Source organism: Sapajus apella, unplaced genomic scaffold (genome assembly GCF_009761245.1).
Source record: "Sapajus apella isolate SASKATOON/1434 unplaced genomic scaffold, GSC_monkey_1.0 scaffold14, whole genome shotgun sequence".
Taxonomy (NCBI): Eukaryota; Metazoa; Chordata; class Mammalia; order Primates; family Cebidae; genus Sapajus; species Sapajus apella.
Window position 1 is genome coordinate 7,908,059 of NW_022436954.1, and position 19,857 is coordinate 7,927,915.

At 41.2% G+C, this 19,857-nt stretch overlaps 2 pseudogenes; both read right to left on the minus strand.

Moving 5' to 3' along the window:
• Positions 1-904: 904 nt before the first annotated feature.
• LOC116554515 lies at positions 905-16,541 on the minus strand (annotated as a pseudogene).
• Positions 16,542-18,754: 2,213 nt separating this feature from the next.
• LOC116554377 lies at positions 18,755-19,589 on the minus strand (annotated as a pseudogene).
• Between the last annotated feature and the right edge of the window lie 268 nt (positions 19,590-19,857).

Genomic DNA, 19,857 nt, shown 5'->3' on the forward strand with positions numbered 1-19,857 from the left:
ATTTACTAAGCTATACATGAGGTTGAAAATGTGCATATCAAATTATATCTAGCATACCTCAGGCACTTATTAATTTACTAATTATTCAAACAACATTCACTTAATTATCTTTCCACCTCTAGAAATGAAACAATACCACAAAGCCCACTGGAAAAAATTCATAGTGAAGTGAATTCAGATAAACGAAATGGTACCATAACGAAGAAGCCTTTCATGATCAAGAATGTCCTTTCATTTTGCCATCCCAGCCTGAGCAGCAATACACTGAACTTATGCTTATGCCTATGCTTTTGTTAGAAGGAAGTTAAATAAGCCTATAATCACACTAAAAAATGAGAACTTTTATCTTACACAAAATTCCATGACCACAGGCCATTTTTACAGGTAGGGGTATAAGAATGGCCTCTAAGAAGGCCTTAAACCTGAGCCAGATGAGAACTTTAATGTCTATGAGACTGGACTTCAATTCATCCATCATAAAAGTCAGTGATATGTCAGAGTTATTTTATACTGGTCATTTTTAGTGAAAAATTCAAAATGAGAGTGGAATTTCCTAAAGTATTTAGGTAGGGGATGCCAGATCACTGGTAGGAGCTCATGTAGCTTTTCCTACTTGGTAGAATTCTTAATCAGGGAAGAGTAGGTTTATGTCAAAATGGGACCATGGATATTCACTTTTTAATTTGCATACCTTAATTTCGTATGCAAAACCCCCACAGTACACAATATCCAATCCTGCTGCCAAAGTAGGAAGGGAGTGGGACTTGAGGTCCTTGTTTTCTGCCTTAGACACTAGGATGGAAAGGAAAACACTAAACATCAGCAGAGGAAGCCAGGTGGGACAGGCTGCAATGGGAGCCATTGGGACAGTAAACAGAAGGTACAATGTTCCAAGTAAAAACTGCTAGTCTACATCTTCCATGCAATGTGCATCCTCATTGCCCTCACAGGGGAGATCTCGTTTGGATCAGTGACGCTGGGTTCCTCCACTGTCACTTCACCATCATCAATACCTAGACCTACCTTGGTCATGTGGTTGTGTGCAATTGGAGTGAATCTGGGGATCCACAAAGAAAAGCCAGAAGGCAGCAACATCGTTTCAAACAGCCACACCACCAGGTCCTTGACAGCCTTGTCATTCTTGTCCACCTCAGTCTTCTGCTGCAGAGTCTTCACAATGGGGTAGTCAGGATTGATCTCCAGATGCTTTTTGGCCATGATATAGTCCATCATAGAGTTGTCCTGAAGTGCCTTGGCTTTCATGATCTGCTCCATATTTGGTTGTCCAGCCATAGGTGCTTGTCAAAATGCAGCAGGATGAAGTCACAAGTCTACTGAAGATTATAACCTTCCCAATCTTATTATGCAAGATTTATTTCATGAGCTTGCAGAGATTCTCAAACTTCTCCTTGTCTCCTCCATTTTCTTCTCTTCCTCATTCTCAGGTAGCTTCAGATCCTTCTTGGTAGCTGAGATCAGGCTCTTCCCATCAAACTCCTTGAGATGCTGCACAGAGTACTCATCAATGGGCTTGGTGATATATATTACCTATGATGGTTAATATTGTCAACTTGATTGGATTAAAGCATACCAAGTATTGATCCTGGGTGTGTCTGTGAGAGTGTTGCCAAAGGAGGTTATTTCTGTCCCTCTAGAAAATCCTGACTAATACAGATTTTGGAACCAGGAGTTATAGAGGAACAGAATATTGAGGATGGAGTTCTTTCATTGGTTTTGGGGTTTCTGGAGTTGGCTGCTTAATATGATCCCCAAAATGCTAAGGACTCTACTCCTAATAGTATGGAGAACACTGATGGTCCTTGGCATGAACTTCTTAGAGAGTTAAGCAAAATAAATGCATTTGATACTCCTGATTTCATCACTTGTGAGAGGCAAGAAGTTTAGTGATTCTATACATAATACCTTTGACCATATGTGAAGAACCAAGAAACATAATGAAGCTGGTTGGTTGCCCCTAAGTTCAGTAGACAAATTGATGAAAGAAATGATGAATGGAGAGATTCTATCTCTCAGCTACAGAGGCAGATACTGAGCCTCATATATGCTCAGATTGCCCTGAGTAAGAGTATTATCTCCTGTAGAGAAAGAGCTGCAATTGTGGAAAAACAGACACAAGCCCCTATTAAGTGAGTGACTGACTTGCAATGGAAGGTGCATGCACAGCCTCAAAAAAGTGTCTACTATTAAAGGGAGGGCATTGATCGGAAAAGAATGGAACCCTGCAACTTGGAATGGGAACATGTGGGAGGACCCTGATGAAGCTGGGAACACTGAGTTTGTAAACTCTGATGAATTTTTTTGCCAGAAATAACAGCTTCCCCATCCCCTGTAGTGGCAACACGCCCTCTCTGACCTGTGCTGCCATCAGCCTTTCCACCTTTGTCTGAGGTGATAAATGCTGCATTGCCTGAAGCAACAGTAATGGCCTCCCCTGAGGCACTTGCCAGGCAAGATAATGTTGATTCTCCTCAGGAGCCACCACCAACAGTCTGTTTGCTTCTACGCCTATAACTAAAGTCCCAGTAGGCCCCTAAAGATGAGGTTGAGAGTGTGACCCATGAGAAGGTGCCCTATACTCAAAAAGAACTGCTTGAGTTTTCTACTTTATATACATAGCAACCTAGAGAACAGGCATGGGAATGGATATTAAGTGTGTGGGATAATGGTGGAAAGAACGTAGAGTTGGATAGGACTGCATTTATTGATTTGGGCCCACTAAGTAGGGATTCTCTATTTAATATTGCAGCTCAGGGAGTGAAAAAATGCTCTAATAGTTTATTTGCTTGGTTAGCTGAAATATGAATAAAAAGATAGCCTGCTGTGGGCTGGAAATGCCTGATCTCCCTTGATTTAATGTAGAGGAAGGGATCCAAAGACAGGGAGATTGGGATGCTGGAGTAGATTAGTCACTTTAGACTTACTCATCCCAGTTGAGAGGATCCAGAAGACATAGCCTTAACCACTGCCTTATGAAATAGATTTGTGAGGGCACACTTGCATGTTTGAAGAGCCCTATAATTGCTAATATCTGTATGTCAGACCTAACAGTGAACCACAGTCACTCAACTACAAAATTTAAATACAAAGAATACCTGGACCCCGAGGTGACAGGGACCAAGCGGCAGCACTCAAGTTTAAAAGGTAAGGTGGGCATAGCTACCATAATGGACAGCAGAGGCAAAGCAGCAATCAGAATAGTCTGACTCATGTAGAACTCTGGCACAGGCTAATTAATCATGGTGTTCCTAGAAGTGAAATTGATAGGAAGCCTACTGCATTCCTACTTAATTTATACAAGCAGAAAACTGCTAGGTTGAATGGATAAAAGACTAATTTGAATTATAAAAACAGAGAATCACAGCTCCTCAATCAACTTCCAGGCTTGAGCCAGTTTATAGACCTAGAACCCACTGAATGAAGAGAAGACAGGGTCCCCTTGTGGAAGGACCCCACTACATTACTGACAATGTATGCAGTGAATCTTTCTCCCATCCTTCCCCAAGGACACCTCCAGCTTTTATCAGAGTAAATGTGTATTGGGGAAAGGGAAATTATCAGATATTTTGGGGACTACTGGACATTGAATCTGAGCTGACATTGATTCCAGGGAACCTAAAACGTCATCCTCTGCCATGAAAATGTCTCACCAATAAGTCCAGTGTGTATGGTACTTCTTGCTCACTGGATCTAATCAGCATAGTGTTATAAATATAATGAACTGATGTGATAGCTTGCAGAAGTGAGAAATGGTCAAGGTTTCTCTGATTAATGTTTTTTATATATATAAAATAATTGTTATATAATTGTACAACACAAGGCTGGAAAGTTGATATACCCCGATGTAGGACAGTAAGGGTATATTGCTGGCCTTGCTAGCTGAAGGCAAATTTCTTCTGGTGGGCCTTATGGACAGGAATGGAGAAAAATCCATTTGCTGAGTCGATGGCTGCATATCAGGTACCAGGAGATGTGTTAATTTGCTCAAGCAATGAAGCCACATCTGCTATAGCAGCTGCAATTGGAGTCACCACTTGGTTAAGCAAACTTTGGCAGAGAGGATGTTGAAATACAAACTGAACAGAACACAAAAGACAGTGAAAAAGACCAAATATTTACTGGTTATTGCTTAAATAGAAGCAGTAATTTTAATGAAATTAGACATTAAATATTAACCCCTTGATGGATACAATCATAACATTAAGGCTGCATTAATCCATCATGAGATATCTTTTATTTTATGTTTTCAGATTTAAGAACAGGCAAAATTGGGCTGCCAAATGGAGAAGCAGTGGGGAAGATCACCCTTTTATTACTTAGCTTTTTTTTTTTAATTGCATTTTATGTTTTGGGGTACATGTGGAGAACATGCAAGATTGTTGCATAGGTACACACATGGCAGTGTGATTTGCTGCCTTCCTCCCCATCACCTATATCTGGCATTTCTCCCCAAGCTACTTCTCCCCAACTCCCCACTCCCCGCTCCCCTATTTCCCCCCAGCAGACCCCAGTGTGTGATGCTCCCCTCCCTGTGTCCATGTATTCTCATTGTTCAACACCTGCCTATGAGTGAGAACATGCGGTGTTTGATTTTCTGTTCTGGTGTCAGTTTGCTGAGAATGATGGTTTCCAGGTTCATCCATGTACCTACAAAGGACACAAACTCATCATTTTTATGGCTACAGGGTATTCCATGGTGTATATGTGCCACATTTTCCCTGTCTAGTCTACCATCGATGGGCATTTGGGTTGGTTCCAGGTCTTCGCTATTGTAAGCAGTGCTGCAATAAACATTAGTGTGCATCTGTCCTTATAGTAGAATGATTTATAATCCTTTAGATATATATCCAGTAATGGGATTGCTGAGTCAAATGGAATTTCCCTTGCTAGGTCCTTGAGGAATCGCCACACTGTCTTCCATAAGGTTGAACAAATTTACACTCCCACCAACAGTGTAAAAGTGTTACTATTTCTCCACATCCTCTCCAGCATCTGTTGTCTCCAGATGTCTTAATGATCGCCATTCTAACTAGCGTGAGATGGTATCTCAATGTAGTTTTGATTTGCATTTGTCTAATGATCAGCAATGAAGAGCATTTTTTCATGTTAGTTGGCCTCATGTATGTCTTCTTTCGTAAAGTGTCTGTTCATGTCCTTTGCCCACTTTTGAATGGGTTTGTTTGTTTTTTTCTTGTAACTCTGTTTTAGTTCTTTGTAGATTCTTGATATTAGCCCTTTGTCAGATGAGTAGGCTGCAAAAATTTTTCCCATTCTGTTGGTTGCTGATTCACTCTAATGACTGCTTCTTTTGCTGTGCAGAAGCTGTGGAGTTTGATTAGGTCCCATTTGTCTATTTTGGCTTTTGTTGCCAATGCTTTTGGTGTTTTGGTCATGAAGTCCTTGCCTATACCTATGTCCTGAATAGTTTTGCCTAGATTTTCTTCCGGGGTTTTTGTGGTGTTAGGTCTTATGTTGGACTCTTTAATCCATCTGGAGTTAATTTCAGTGTAAGGTGTCAGGAAGGGGTCCAGTTTCTGCTTTCTGCACATGTCTAGCTAGTTTTCCCAACACCATTTATTAAACAGGGAATCCTTTCCCCATTGCTTGTTTTTGTCTGGTTTGTCAAAGATCAGATAGTTGTAGATGTGAGGTGTTAACTCCAAGGCCTCTGTTCTGTTCCATTGGTCTATATCCCTGTTTAGGTACCAGTACCATGCTGTTTTGATTACTGTAGCCTTGTGGTATAGTTTGAAGCCCGGTAGTGTGATGCCTCCTGCTTTGTTCTTTTTGCTTAGAATTGACTGGGTTATGCGGGCTCTCTTTTGATTCCATATGAAGTTTAAGGTGGTTTTTATCAGTTCTGTGAAGAAGGTCATTGGTAGCTTGATGGGGATAGCATTGAATCTATAAATTACTTTGGGCAGTATGGCCATTTTCATGATATTGATTCTTCCTAACCATGAACATGGAATGTTTGTCCATCTGTTTGTGTCCTCTCTTATTTCGTTGAGCAGTGGCTTGTAGTTCTCCTTGAAGAGGTCCTTTACGTTCCTTGTTAGTTGTATTCCTAGGTATTTTATTCTCTTTATAGCAATTGTGAATGTCAGTTCATTCTTGATTTGGCTCTCTTTAAGTCTGTTATTTGTGTATAGGAATGCTTGTGATTTTTGCACATTGATTTTGTATCCAGAGACTTTGCTGAAGTTGCTTATCAGTTTCAGGAGATTTTGGGCTGAGACGATGGGATCTTCTAGATATGCAATCATGTTGTCTGCAAAGAGAGACAATTTGACTTCCTCCTTTCCTGTTTGAATAGAGTTTATTTCTTTTTCTTGCCTGATTGCTCTGGCTAGAACTTCCAATACTACATTGAATAGGAGTGGTGAGATAGGGCATCCCTGTCAAGTGCCAGATTTCAAAGGGAATGCTTCCAGTTTTTGCCCATTCAGTATTATATTGGCTGTGGGTTTGTCATAAATAGCTTTTATTATTTTGAGATACGTTCCATCAATACCTAGTTTATAGAGGGTTTTTAGCATAAAGGGCTGTTGAATTTTGTTGAAGGCCTTCTCTGCATCTATTGCAGATAATCATGTGGTTTTTGTCTTTGGTTCTGTTTATGTGGTGAATTACATTTATAGACTTGCGTATGTTGAACCAGCCTTGCATCCCAGGGATGAAGCCTACTTGTTCATGGTGGATAAGCTTTTTGATGTGCTGTTGCAATGCTTGCCAGTATTTTATTGAAGATTTTTGCATCTATGTTCATCATGGATATTGGCCTGAAGTTTTCTTTTCTTGCTGAGTCTCTGCTGGGTTTTGGTATCAGGATGATATTGGTCTTATAAAATAATTTGGGAAGGATTCCCTCTTTTTGGATTATTTGGAATAGTTTCAGAAGGAATGGTACCAGCTCCTCTTTGTATGTCTGTTAGAATTTGGCTGTGAACTCGTCTGGACCTGGGCTTTTTTTGGGTGGTAGGCTCTTAATTGCTGCCTCAACTTCAGACCTTGTTATTGATCTATTCAGGGTTTTGACTTCTTCCTGGTTTAGGCTTGGGAGGAGGCAAGTGTCCAGGAATTTATCCATTTCTTCCAGGTGTACTAGTTTATGTGCATAGATTTGTTTGTAATAATCTCTGATGATGGTTTGAATTTCTGTGGAATCTGTGGTGATAGCCCCTTTATCATTTTTTATTGCATCAATTTGGTTATTCTCTCTTTTCTTTTCTTTTTTTTTTTTTTTTTGAGACGGACTTTCGCTCTTGTTACCGAGGCTGGAGTGCAATGGTGCGATCTCGGCTCACCACAACCTCCACCTCCTGGATTCAAGCAATTCTCCTGCCTCAGCCTCCCAAGCAGCTGGGACTACAGGCACAGGCCACCATGCCCAGCTAATTTTTGTATTTTTAGTAGAGACGGGGTTTTACCTTGTTGACCAGGATGGTCTCGATCTCTTGACCTCCTGATCCACCCACCTCGGCCTCCCAAAGTGCTGGGATTACAGGCTTGAGCCACCGCGCCCAGCCTCTTTTCTTTTTTATTAATCTGGCTAGTAGTCTGTCTATTTTGTTGATCTTTTCTAAAAACTAGCTCCTGGATCTATTGATTTTTTGAAGGGTTTTTTGTGTCTCTATCTCCTTCAGTTCTGCTCTGATCTCAGTTATTTCTTGTCTTCTGCTAGGTTTTGAGTTTTTTTGATCTTGCTCCCCTAGCTCTTTCAATTTTGACGATAGGGTGTCAATTTTTGATCTCTCCTTGCTTCTCATGTGGGCACTCATTGCTATATATTTTCCTCTAGAGACTGCTTTAAATGTGTCCCAGATATTCTGGTATGTTGTGTCTTCATTCTCATTGATTTTGAAGAACATCTTTATTTCTGCCTTCATTTCATCGTTTATCCAGTCAACATTCAAGAGGCAGTTGTTCAGTTTCCATGAAGCTGTGCGGTTCTGGGTTAGTTTTTGAATTCTGAGTTCTAATTTGATTGCATTGTGGTCTGAGAGACTGTTATGATTTCCATTCTTTTGCATTTACTGAGGAGTGATTTATTTCCAATTATGTGGTCAATTTTAGAGTAGGTGTGATGTGGTGCTGAGTAGAAGGTATATTCTGTGGATTTGAAGTGGAGAGTTCTGTAAATGTCTATTAGGTTTGCTTGGTCCAGGTCTGAGTTCAAGTCCTGGAAATCCTTGTTAATTTTCTGTCTTGTTGATCTGTCTAATATTGACAATGGGGTGTTAAACTCTCCCACTATTATTGTGTGGGAGTCTAAGTCTCTTTGTAAGTCATTAAGAACTTGCTTTGTGTATCTGGGTGCTCCTGTATTGGGTGTGTATATATTTAGGATTGTTAGCTCTTCTTGTTGTATTGATCCTTTTACCATTATGCAATGTCTTTATTTGTCTCTTTTGATCTTTGTGGGTTTAAAGTCTATTTTACTGGAGATGAGAATTTCAACTCCTGCTTTTTTTCTCTCTCCATTAGCTTGGTAAATCTTCCTCCATTCCTTTATTTTGAGCCTTTGTGTATCCTTGCATGTGAGTTTGGTTTCCTGGATACAGCACACCGATGGGTTTTGGCTTTTTATCCAATTTGCCAGTCTGTGTCTTTTGATTGGGGCATTTAGTCCATTTACATTTAGGGTTAATATTGTTATGTGTGAATCTGATACTGCCATTTTCATGCTAGATGGCTGTTTTGCCCATTAGTTGATGCAGATTCTTCATTGATGCTCTTTACCATTTGGTATGTTTTTGGAGTGGCTGGCACTGGTTGTTCCTTTCTAGGTGCAGAGCCTCTTTCAGGAGCTCTTGTAAAGCAGGCCTGTTGGTGATGAAATCTCTGAGTACTTGCTTTTTCACAAAGGATTTTATTTTTCCTTCACTTATGAAGCTTAGTTTGGCTGGATATAAAATTCTGGGTTGAAAGTTCTTTTCTTTAAGGATGCTAAATATTGGTCCCCACTCTCTTCTGGCTTGTAGGGTTTCTGCTGAGAGATCTGCTGTGAGTCTGATGGGCATCCCTTTGTAGGTAACCCTACCTTTCTCTCTGGCTGCCTTTAGCATTTTCTCCTTCATTTCAACCCTGGTGAATCTGATGATTATGTGCCTTGGGATTGCTCTTCATGAGGAATATCTTGTGGTGTTCTCTGTATTTCCTGGACTTGAATATTGGCCTGCCTTCTTAGGTTCGGGATGTTTTCCTGGATAATATCCTGAAGAGTATTTTCCAGCTTGGATTCATTCTCTTTGTCACATTCAGGTACACCTATCAAACGTAGACTAGGTCTTTTCACATAGTCCCACATTTTTTCAAGACTTTGTTCATTCCTTTCTACCCTTTTTTTTCTAATCATGCCTTCTCGTTTTATTTCATTGAGTTGATCTTTGATCTCTGATATCCTTTCTTCTGCTTGGTCAATTCGGCTATTGAAACTTGTGCATGCTTTGCGAAGTTCTCGTGTTGTGTTTTTCAGTTCCATCAATTCACTTATATTCCTTTCTAAGTTGTCCATTCTTGTTAGCATTTCGTCAAATCTTTTTTCAAGTTTCTTAGTTTCTTTGCATTGGGTTAGAACATGTTCTTTTAGCTCACAGAAGTTTCTTACTACCCACCTTCTGAAGTCTGATTCTGTCATTTCATCACACTCATTCTCCATCCAGCCTTGTTCCCTTGCTGGTGAGGAGTTGTGATCCCTTGTAAGAGGAGAGGTGTTCTGGTTTCGGGTGTTTCATCCTTTTTGTTCTGGTTTCTTCCCATCTTTGTGGATTTATCCACCTGTCGTCTTTGTGGTTACTGACTTTCAGTTTGGGTCTCTGAGTGAACTTCCAGTTTGTGGGTGATGAAGTTATTTCTGTTTCTTAGTTTTCCTTCTAACAGTCTGGCCCCTCTGCTGTAGGATTGCTGAGGTCCACTCCAGGCCCTGTTTACCTGGGATTACCTGCAGCAGCTGCAGAACAGTAAGGGTTGCTACCAGTTTCTTCTTTTGCTATCTTTGTTCCAGAAGGATACCCACCAAATGTCAGTCTGATCTCTCCTTTATGAGGTGACTCTTTAAATATACAGGGGTCAGGGAGCTGCTTGAGGAGACAGCCTGTCCTTTATAGGAGCTCAAGTGCTGAGCTGTGAGCTCTGTTGTTCATTAAGAGCTGCTGGGCAGGTACATTTAGGTCTGCTGCAGCAAAACTCATAAACCGCTTTTTGTTCCCAGGTGCTCTGTCCCAGGGATTTAGGGCTTTATTTATGAGTTTCCGTTGTGCTGCTGCCTTTTTTTTCAGGGCTGCCCTGCCCAGCAAGGAGGCATCCTAGTCACTGTCTGCCTGCAGAGGCTTTGCTGAGCTGCTGTGGGCTACGCCCAGCTGCCATGTGAACTTCTCTGCAGTCCTGTTTATATGGGTGTAGTTAGAACTGCCTCAGCAATGGTGGCCCACCTGTGTATTGGCGGACTCTCTCTGTAATGGCAGGTTGCCTTGGCAATGGCAGGCACCCTCAGCAATGGTGGGTTGCCTTGGCAATGGCAGGCACCCTCAGCAATGGCGGGTTGCCTTGGCAATGGCAGGCTGCCTCAGCAATGGCAAACTGCCTCCGTAGTGGTGGAGTGTCTCGGTAACGGCGGACGCCCCTCCCCCACAGAGCTGGACCATCCCGGGTTCAGCTGCACTTGCTGTAAAACTCTCAATCCAGAGAGTTTCTGATTGCTTTTCTTTTGTGGGGGTGGGACCAGCCGAGCCTGATCACCTTGCTCCCTGCCTCAGAGCCTTTTTTGTTGTTGTTGAACAGTCGACTCTCTCCCAGGTGTTCCAGTTGCCTGTTGAAAAGGCACTGGGATCTGTATGATTTCGCATGTGGCGACTCACTGCGCTGCCTTAAACAGTGGCACTGAGATTTGTGGTGCTTTTTTTGCCCAGGAATCTCCTGGCCTGGCTCCCTGTTCAGTCCCCTTTTTAATCAGATGAATGGGTGACTTCCTGGAGCTCCAATCGCCAGCTAAAAGGGCACCTGGACCAGTGTATTTTGTACGGAGAACCATCTCACTGGGGCATGGGCAAAGCAGCTGCGCTGACCAAAACAGCCATGCTGGCAGGGGCTCCTCCGCCTGGGAATCTCCTGGTCTGTGGGCAATAATAATGCGATGTCCACTCACCCTCTGTGCTTTCCCTGGGAGCTGTAATCCTGAGCAGTTCCTAAATGACCATCTTGGATCTAACCCCTAATTCATTATTTATTATCTTAGAGTATTTTTGTTGAATATGGAATACTTAAATATTCTGGAAGAAATATTATGGAATGTTTTAAGTCATTTCTATGACTATGAGAAATTTGGACAAGAATATGGGTTTTTCCTTTTAAGTTCAGGGGTACAAGTGCAGGTTTGTTACATAGGTAAACTTGTATCATGGGGCTATGTTGAACAGATTATTTCATCACCTAAGTATTAAGCCTAGTACTCATTAGCTGTTTTTCTTGATCCTCTTCCACCTCCGGCCCTCCACCCTCCAAAAGTCCCCAGTGTGTGTCATTACCTTCTACACATCCCTGTGCTCTCATCATTTAGCTCCCACTTGTAAGTGAGAACATGCAGCATTTGGTCCTGTGTTAGTTTGCTAAGGATAATGACCTCCAGCTCCATCCATGTCCCTCAAAAGGACATAATCTCTTTCTTTTTATGGTTGCTTAGTATTCCATGGTGTATATGTACCACATTTTTTAAATTCAGTCTACCATGGATGGGTGTTTAGAGTGATTCCATGTCTTGTGAATAGTGCTGCAATTAACATAAACGTGCATGAGTCTTCATAATAGAATGATTTCTATTTCTTTGAGTATTTACCCAGTAATGGGATTGCTGGGTTGAATGGTATTTCTTTCTTTAAATCTTTGAAGAATTGCCACAATGGCTGAACTAATTTACACTCCCACCAATAGTGTACGAGCATTCATTTTTCTCCACAACCTCGCCAGCATCTGTTTGTTTGTTTTTACTTTTTAATCATAGCTGTTCTGACTGGTGTGCAATGGCATCTCATTGTGGTTTTGATTTGCATTTCTCTAACAATCAGTCATGTGGAGCTTTTTTCATATGATTGTTGACCAAATACATGTCTTCTCTTCAAAAGTGTCTGTTCATGTCCTTTGCCCACTTTTTTATGGGGTTGTTTGTTTGTTTCTTGTAAACTTGTTAAGTTCCTATAGAAGCTGGATATTAGACCTTTGACAGATGCATACTTTGCATAATTTTTCTCTCAGTACGTTTACTCTGTTGATAGTTTCTTTTGCTGTGCAGCAGATCTTTAGTATAATTTGATTCCATTTGTCAATTTTTGTTTTGTTTAAATTGCTTTTGGCCTCTTCATCATGAAATCTTTGCCCATGCCTATATCTTGAATGTTATTTCCTAGGTTTTCTTCTAGAGTTTTTATAGTTTTGAGTTTTCCACCTAAGTCTTTAATCAATCTTGAGTTAATTTTTGTATATGGTATAAGGAAATGGTCCAGTTCCAATCTTCAGCATATGGCTAGCCAGTTCTACCAGCAGCATTTATTGAATATGGAATCCTTTCCCCATTATTAGAGTTGAAGTGAGGCAAACTCATTTTTCTTTGTGCGTGTATATATATATATATGTACCTTCTCAAGATTAGAGGGGCAGAGTGTTTAAATTTAGTGGGACCCTGGTGTATCATTGTAATTTGAGTCCCGGTGTTGATTAAGCCTTTGAAGTTCCATCAAAATGTTAAAGTTAAGTTGAAGTCTATGTTATAGAGGCACAAAATTCGATCAGTGTCCTTTTTAAATCATTTTGTTATATAAATTCTTTAGTATAGAAATTTAGTATATAAATTTTGGATTTCTAATTGAATCAAATTATGGAAGTCTGTTTTAATTTATTATGTGAAATGTAGACATATACATAATTTAACTCTTTATTGTATATTTATATTAAAATATGTATGTATATGTAATTTATTTAATTAACTTTTATTTCCCCCCATGTATCTAGGGGCTTGTTTCTTAATCGTAAGTAATATAGGGCTAATATTGTGTTTGGTAGACCTGATATTCACTCAGGACTTAAGTTTAAAGTTCTTTTACTTATTTTTCGGATTTGCAACCACCTAGAGCTTTTCCCTTTTTTGCTATTGTATTGTTTGTTGTTTTCTTTTTACACTTTTAATCTTCCAAAGTCCTGGCTCTTAGTTTCAGTTTCTGATTTAGAGAGAGAGAGAGAGAGAGAATGGGGGCTGGTACATCTAGGCAGCAGTCTCTCTTTGGATCACACCAGACTGCAAAATAATCATTACCTCCCTCCCACATGCAGACATTATTTTTCCTAATACTTAAAATGACTAGTCAGCTAAAAATAATTTTTCTTTATTTGAGACAGAATTTCATTCTATTATCCAGGCTGGAGTGCAATGGCATGATCTTGGCTTACTGCAACCTCCACCTCCTGTGTTCAAGTGATTCTCATGCCTGAGCCTCCCAAGTACCTGGAATCACAGGAACGTGCCACCACACCCCAGCTAATTTTTGTATTTTTAGTAAACACAGGGTTTCACCATGTTAATCAGGCTGGTTTTGAACTCTAGACCTGAGCCACCCACCTCAGACTCCTAAAATACTGGGATTACAAGCCTGAGCAACTGTTTCCCGCCTAAAAGGAATATTTTCCCTCCCTCTTTTGATGTTTACCTGAAAAGCTTCTGGCAGCCTTAAGTGGCCTCCCTTGTGAGCATGGCCCTTCATTTGTGGTTTTCTTCAGCCCCATTCATTGACAGCCACCTCCTTTTTTTTTTTTTTTTTTAAGATCAAGGTGAGTTTATTGTCCAATAGCATGACCTAGTTTCATCCAAAGCCACTTTCAAATCCATCTTTAAACTAGTCAGAAAATAGGTGATTATTCGGCATAGTCTCAGGATACAGAATCAATGTGCAAAATCACGAGCATTCCTATACACCAATAACAGACAAACAGAGAGCCAAATCTTAAATGAACTCCCATTCACAATTGCAATAAAGAGAAGAAAATTCCTAGGAATACAACTAGCAAAGAATGTAAAAGACCTCTTCAAGGAAAACTACAAACCACTGCCCAAGGAAATAAGAAAGGACACAAACAGATGGAGAAACATTCCATGCTCATTTAGGAAGAATCAATATTGTGAAATGGTCATGCTGCCCAAAGTAATTGTTAGATTCAATGCTATTCCCATCAAGCAACCATTGACTTTCTTCACGGAATTGGAAAAAAACACCTTAAACTTTACATGGAACCTGCATAGCCAACACAATCTTAAGCAAAAAGAACAAAGCTGGAGGTATCACGCTACCTGACTTCAAACTATACTACAAGGCTACAGTAACCAAAACAGCATGGTACTGGTACCAAACAGAAACATAGACCAACGGGAAAGTGGCAGCTGTGTCTGAAGAGTTGTCCGACCAGCTAGCAAAGGGATGCAGTGGGATGCTGTCAGGGTTGTCTTCTCCTCTGGCTTTGTCACTTAAGCCTCTGAGCAACATGTGCCCCTGATCTAGCTGATAAAAGAGACAGAACAGAGCCTCCAGTACAGGACACATAGACCAAGTGTGACCTGGCAGTAAGGCATGCTGTGCTCTCCAGGGGGGTCCTGGGTCACACCAATAGAAGCCTGCACACATAAAGCCTCCTGTAAAAGCAGCCCCTTCTGCTTTCAACATAAAGTTTCCTGTAAAAGCAGCCCCTTCTCCCAGGTGCTCACCTCTCAGTATGTGTGGGTGTTCTGCAAAGGGAACTGCCCTTTGCTTTCTCCTGCAGGCTTACATGGCTGTTGTGGGTCCCCATAGAGTTTAATTATGCTTAGCATATATTTTTGACATACTAGGACTTCTTCCCCCTAGGATTTGGCAAAAATAGGGGAAGGATCAAAATAGGGCAGGCTAGGGGAACAATTCAGCCCCCACTGATGGTAGAAAAAAAAAAAAAAACAAATAGGAAGAAGAGAGCGAAAGACAACAATGTAGAAAAAGACCAGGATAATTTAAACCCCCTCTTTTTTTATTATACTTTAAGTTCTGGAATACATGTGCAGAATGTGCATATTTGTTACTTAGTTATACACATGCCATGGTGGTTTGCTGCACCTATCAACCTGTTATCTACATTAGGTATTTCTCCTAATGCTATCCCTCCCCTAGCCCCTCACCCCGACAGGTCCCAGCGTGTGATGTTCCCCTCTCTGTGTCTGTGTGTTCTCATTGTGGAACCCCTTTTGTGGGAGATGAGAAAAAGAAAAGAGAAAGAGAAAAAAGAAAAAAAAAAAGCAAGTTTAAATCCACAGGGAGAAGAACTGAGCCCCTCTGGAACCAAAACTCCTACCAAAGAGACCAAGATCCGAGGAGAGGTCAAAATCCACAATTTTGGATTTTTGACAAATCCAGGATTCCTTCTATTGATTACGCAGAAAGCAGACAGAAAAGCCCAACAACCCCGCACCTTCCCATTATCAGCCTGACACCCATCATCACAGGCACCCCGAGGATGGGAAAGAGAAAAGCTAGAAGTACCCAGGAGCCTCAGGGCTACAGAAAGAGTTGACAGTTACAGACTGTACATAGAGTTGGGTAGGCCTGTGCCTTTCCTTATTTGTCAGGTTCTTTCATTTGCTGCTTCTGTTTAAGCTTAAGGGTCAGTCGCTGTGAAATGAATGCACCTCATATTCTCTTTAGGCTCCAAGACTATCAAGAATTCCAGGGTTCCTGCTTTCCCCATTCTGTAGGACTTCTTGGGGCCCAGAAGAGTGTGCTGTGCAAAGTTGGCTCTGGAGAAAGCTGACTTGCTAACTTGCCGGCTTCTCCACTTTCCTCTCCAAAACTTCAGAATTCACCACCTAATGTCCCATCAGAAATCCCCTAGAATTTTTGGGTCATGCTAACTCACAAAGTCCTGAACCTTTCTAAACATACTTCCCAGAGACTGACTCATCTGGAATTTTATCACTATAGAGAAGCAGCCTCTTCATCTCCCTTCACTATCATCCCATACTTACCAGAACAATTTTTCTTATCCTGCCAATTCAGTGTGAATGAAAACCTGAAAACCATCTAGTACTGCTTAGCAGAGAACCTGGGCTTATATAGTGGTTGCCTGTGCAGTTTGAGACAGAGGAGGCAGAAGGAAGCACTACAAACACTGCATGCTGCAGATTCATCTACTCACAGATTCAGACCTAGGAAAACTGTAGAGATGATCTACATGCCATGGAGGGGGAAAGAGGAGGAAAACTCTTCAAGATGAAAGAGCCCTATGTGGATGAAGCCCTGCTTTTGAAAATGCTACAGGATGAGGATCTCCATACAGCCTCTTGGAATTCCTTTTAGTCTGTTTCCTGATACCTGGTACCTAAGTGCAAATTATGACATCCTAGTCCACTGCATAAACACTTGTACCGAACATCCCCCTTATAGGGGAGGAAGGATCCCTTGGTTCAATGTGTTCTTTCCATCACTTGAGTCAAAATGGGAGCCCATGATGGCATCCATGATCGAAAAGTTCCCTCGGAATGAGACCACCCTGCCTTCCACCTGAGAAGGAGCTCAGCCCTGCTCATCTGCTTCTCTGTTCCTCACACTAATGGGCTCCCAAGTAGAAACTGTATGGTTGTGAGGTATTGCAAAAACAAAGATGTGAATCATAGTTTTTTATAGTTATTGACTTTTTAAAATTGTTCTTTAAGTTATGGGGTACATGTGCAGATCGTGCAGGATTGTTACATAGGTATACACATGCCTTGGTGGTTTGCTGAAAACATCCCCCAGTTTTGTCCAGTAAACCTGAGGTAAACAATACTCTGTCTCTGATGAATGTGACTGGAGGGAAAAACAAAAAACCAAAAAGAAGAAAAATAACCACCATGAATATGCAACCAGAAGAAAACAAACTACGGAAGGGCTTTTCCAGTATAAAACACTCATAACTCAACCATCTACTTCAGGACTTGGAGTTTAAGCATAAAATAATACACTATAAAAATGTTTATAAAATAGCAGCACACTCCATGAAACATTACAACATAAAAACAAGAACAAAACAAAATGAAAATAAGAGACCCTTAGATTTTTTTTTCCGTCTTTGACCTTCATACTATGAAACAAGGAAGAATACGTGTATAAAATAATTCTTCAAAGTAGCCCTGTTCTGATTTTTCTTTTTACTGAAAAAGGCAAATGTTTTAACAGCTCCATTACCTGTTCAATCACAATTGTGGAAAAAAAAAAAAAAAATTGTTGCTCCAACCTCTCTGCTAACTGAATGCCTCTAAGAAGAGGAGAGGAAAAAAAATCCCAGTACTGAATACAACTTTGCAATAAAATTACCAAAATGAAAAAAGGAAAAGGAAACAAAATGCCACACCCTGATGTTCAGCCATGTGTCTCTGCACCAGCAATAACTTTTATTTCCGTGTCCAAAGGTGAAGTATAAAGACGTAAAATTAAGTATTTAAGCAAATATAATTAAGATCCTCTGTGCCATCAGAATGGTAACAGATCTTTGTTTTTAGGCTTTTCTGAGGAATGCTTTGATGGGAATGTCAGCAGAAAGGGATATCTCTTATGTCCTGGTAGGAACATCAGAACTGTGTACCAAAGAATGTCAGATAGCAGAAGTAAGAGTAACCAGGATGGAAGGCAGGGAGGGAGGGGGCAAAGGAGAAGAGGGGAGGAGTATTTAGCATGACATACATAAACCATCCCATCTATTGCTCGGGAGCAATTTTTCAGAGTGCTTTTCAAATGGAATGGTTTATAACAATGCTAAACTGTGGAACAGACAGGCCAATCAGCACTAAAAATTAGTTTTTCCTAAGAAGGAATGCCAAGGTCACATTACCCTTTTTGATACAAAAGAGAAAAGATTCCATTCTGGATGCCACTCCTGGTCTCCATCTGCCTCCATTTCATATGAGTTTTGGTTATGGCCCATAGCTGCATTTCACTCATTAGGTAGCAATATGGTGGTGTCTGCAATGAACTGCATTTGGAAGAAGAAGCAAGATGTCACAGAACAAGAAACCCAAGAGCCAATCACCTGTGTCCAACAGACAAAATAAAACATCTTTTTTAGGTGACAGCTAATGTAGACAGCCAGAGTACTTAACATAGAGATCCAACCACACTGCTGACTTAGCAACAGGTGGCTGAGAGTAAAGGTGGTTCTCCATCCCAAATGGTTCAATTGTGTTGAAAGATTGTTTTGTACTCCTTCCCCATTATGTCCCTCCTTATTTCCAATTCCTTCTTGAGTTCATTGCTTTGCAATCTAATAATGCCATAAATTGAATACATGGTGCCTTGAAATTATACTATAAGGGAGTGTATGTGCTAGCTCACAACATGAAAATAATAAAGATCTCCTCTAATTTGTTTCCATATTGCAGGCATACATTTTCTCTAACTATTCTGCAGGTTTTCCTGTAAGCGTTTTACCATTACTTTTACATAATCAAACCATAACTGTTCGAATGTACAAAGGATTCCCTTATGCTATACTTCAAATAGGCACCAAATGCCTTTTATCTTTCCATGTTTATATGACCATTTTCTCTCAGTTTCTAAAAGATCTTTAAATATAATCTAAGCGGGGGCAGAGTTGTTTTTTTTTTTAAGTTTCACCCTAAGACACAAAGAACAAAACATAACCAGAAAGAAGGAGACAGCAGATTATGAACGTACCTCTCTCAGCTGGACTTCCATCCTCACAGGTTGATATCATGCAGGTCTCTAGAGGTGCTGGCTCAGTCCACTTCATCTTCTGACTTGGATTCATCCCACAGGTCCTGATGGTACTACTGGCTATTGAGGAGCACCACCTCCATATGCTCTTGGTCAGCTTTTGAGACAATCCACATCTGTGTTGGTAATCATAGCCCGCAGCTCAGTCAGGGCATTGCAAATGAGCAAGCTCACTTCCTTGTCCTGCTGGAGCCCAGATATGGCTGCTCCCACACTTCCAGTTGCAATCATTGATGGCAGGTACATTGCACACAGAGCATTGAATGTCTGGGTGTACTTGCAGATTGGAGACAGCTTCTCCCACTTCTGGGGCAGCTTGTGCAAGACATGCTTAATGAAGTCAAGAGGAGTGACAGCTGCCAGGTTCCACTTCAACTTTCCCAACACCACCAGTTCCCACTCCAGCAGCTCCTGAGACTTGATGGAGTTATCGGTGTAAATGCACAGCTTCTCTGCAGTTAGTGGGCTGGACTCTTTGAGGCTGGAGGCCAGGAACATGCAGACAGCACCCAGGAGTTTCAGATGGGACCCCAGCCAAGAAACAGTCCAGGTAATTCATGGCCAGAGGGAAGACTTCTCCTGCACACTTCTGTTCCTCATCCACCTCCAGCATCCAGGTAGCCACCATCCTGTGCATGTAGGGTTGGATGTCCTTCTGTACACACCTGAAGGAGGACCACTACTGAAGGTAGCACTCCTCGATAGTGAGCAGGTTCTGCAGGACACAATCATCTTGGACCAGGTTGCAGTTTGCATGGCTCTGAGGACTGGGTCTACCTCACAGCACAGCAGCTCCATGGCCAGTCCTGTGACCCCTCATTCCCCTGCTTTCTCTGGACTGAAAAGGTGCTTTTTTGTTTACCTACTTGGGTTGGACCCAGAGAGTAATAGAAACAAGGGAAGGCAGCAACATAGGGATCACAGACTGTGATTGTTAATATTGAGTGTCAACTTGATCAGATTGAAGGATGCAAAATATTGTTCCTGGGCATGTCCATGAGGGTGTTGCCAAAGGAGATTAACATTTTAGTCAGTGAACTGGGAGAGGTAGACCCACCCTTAATGT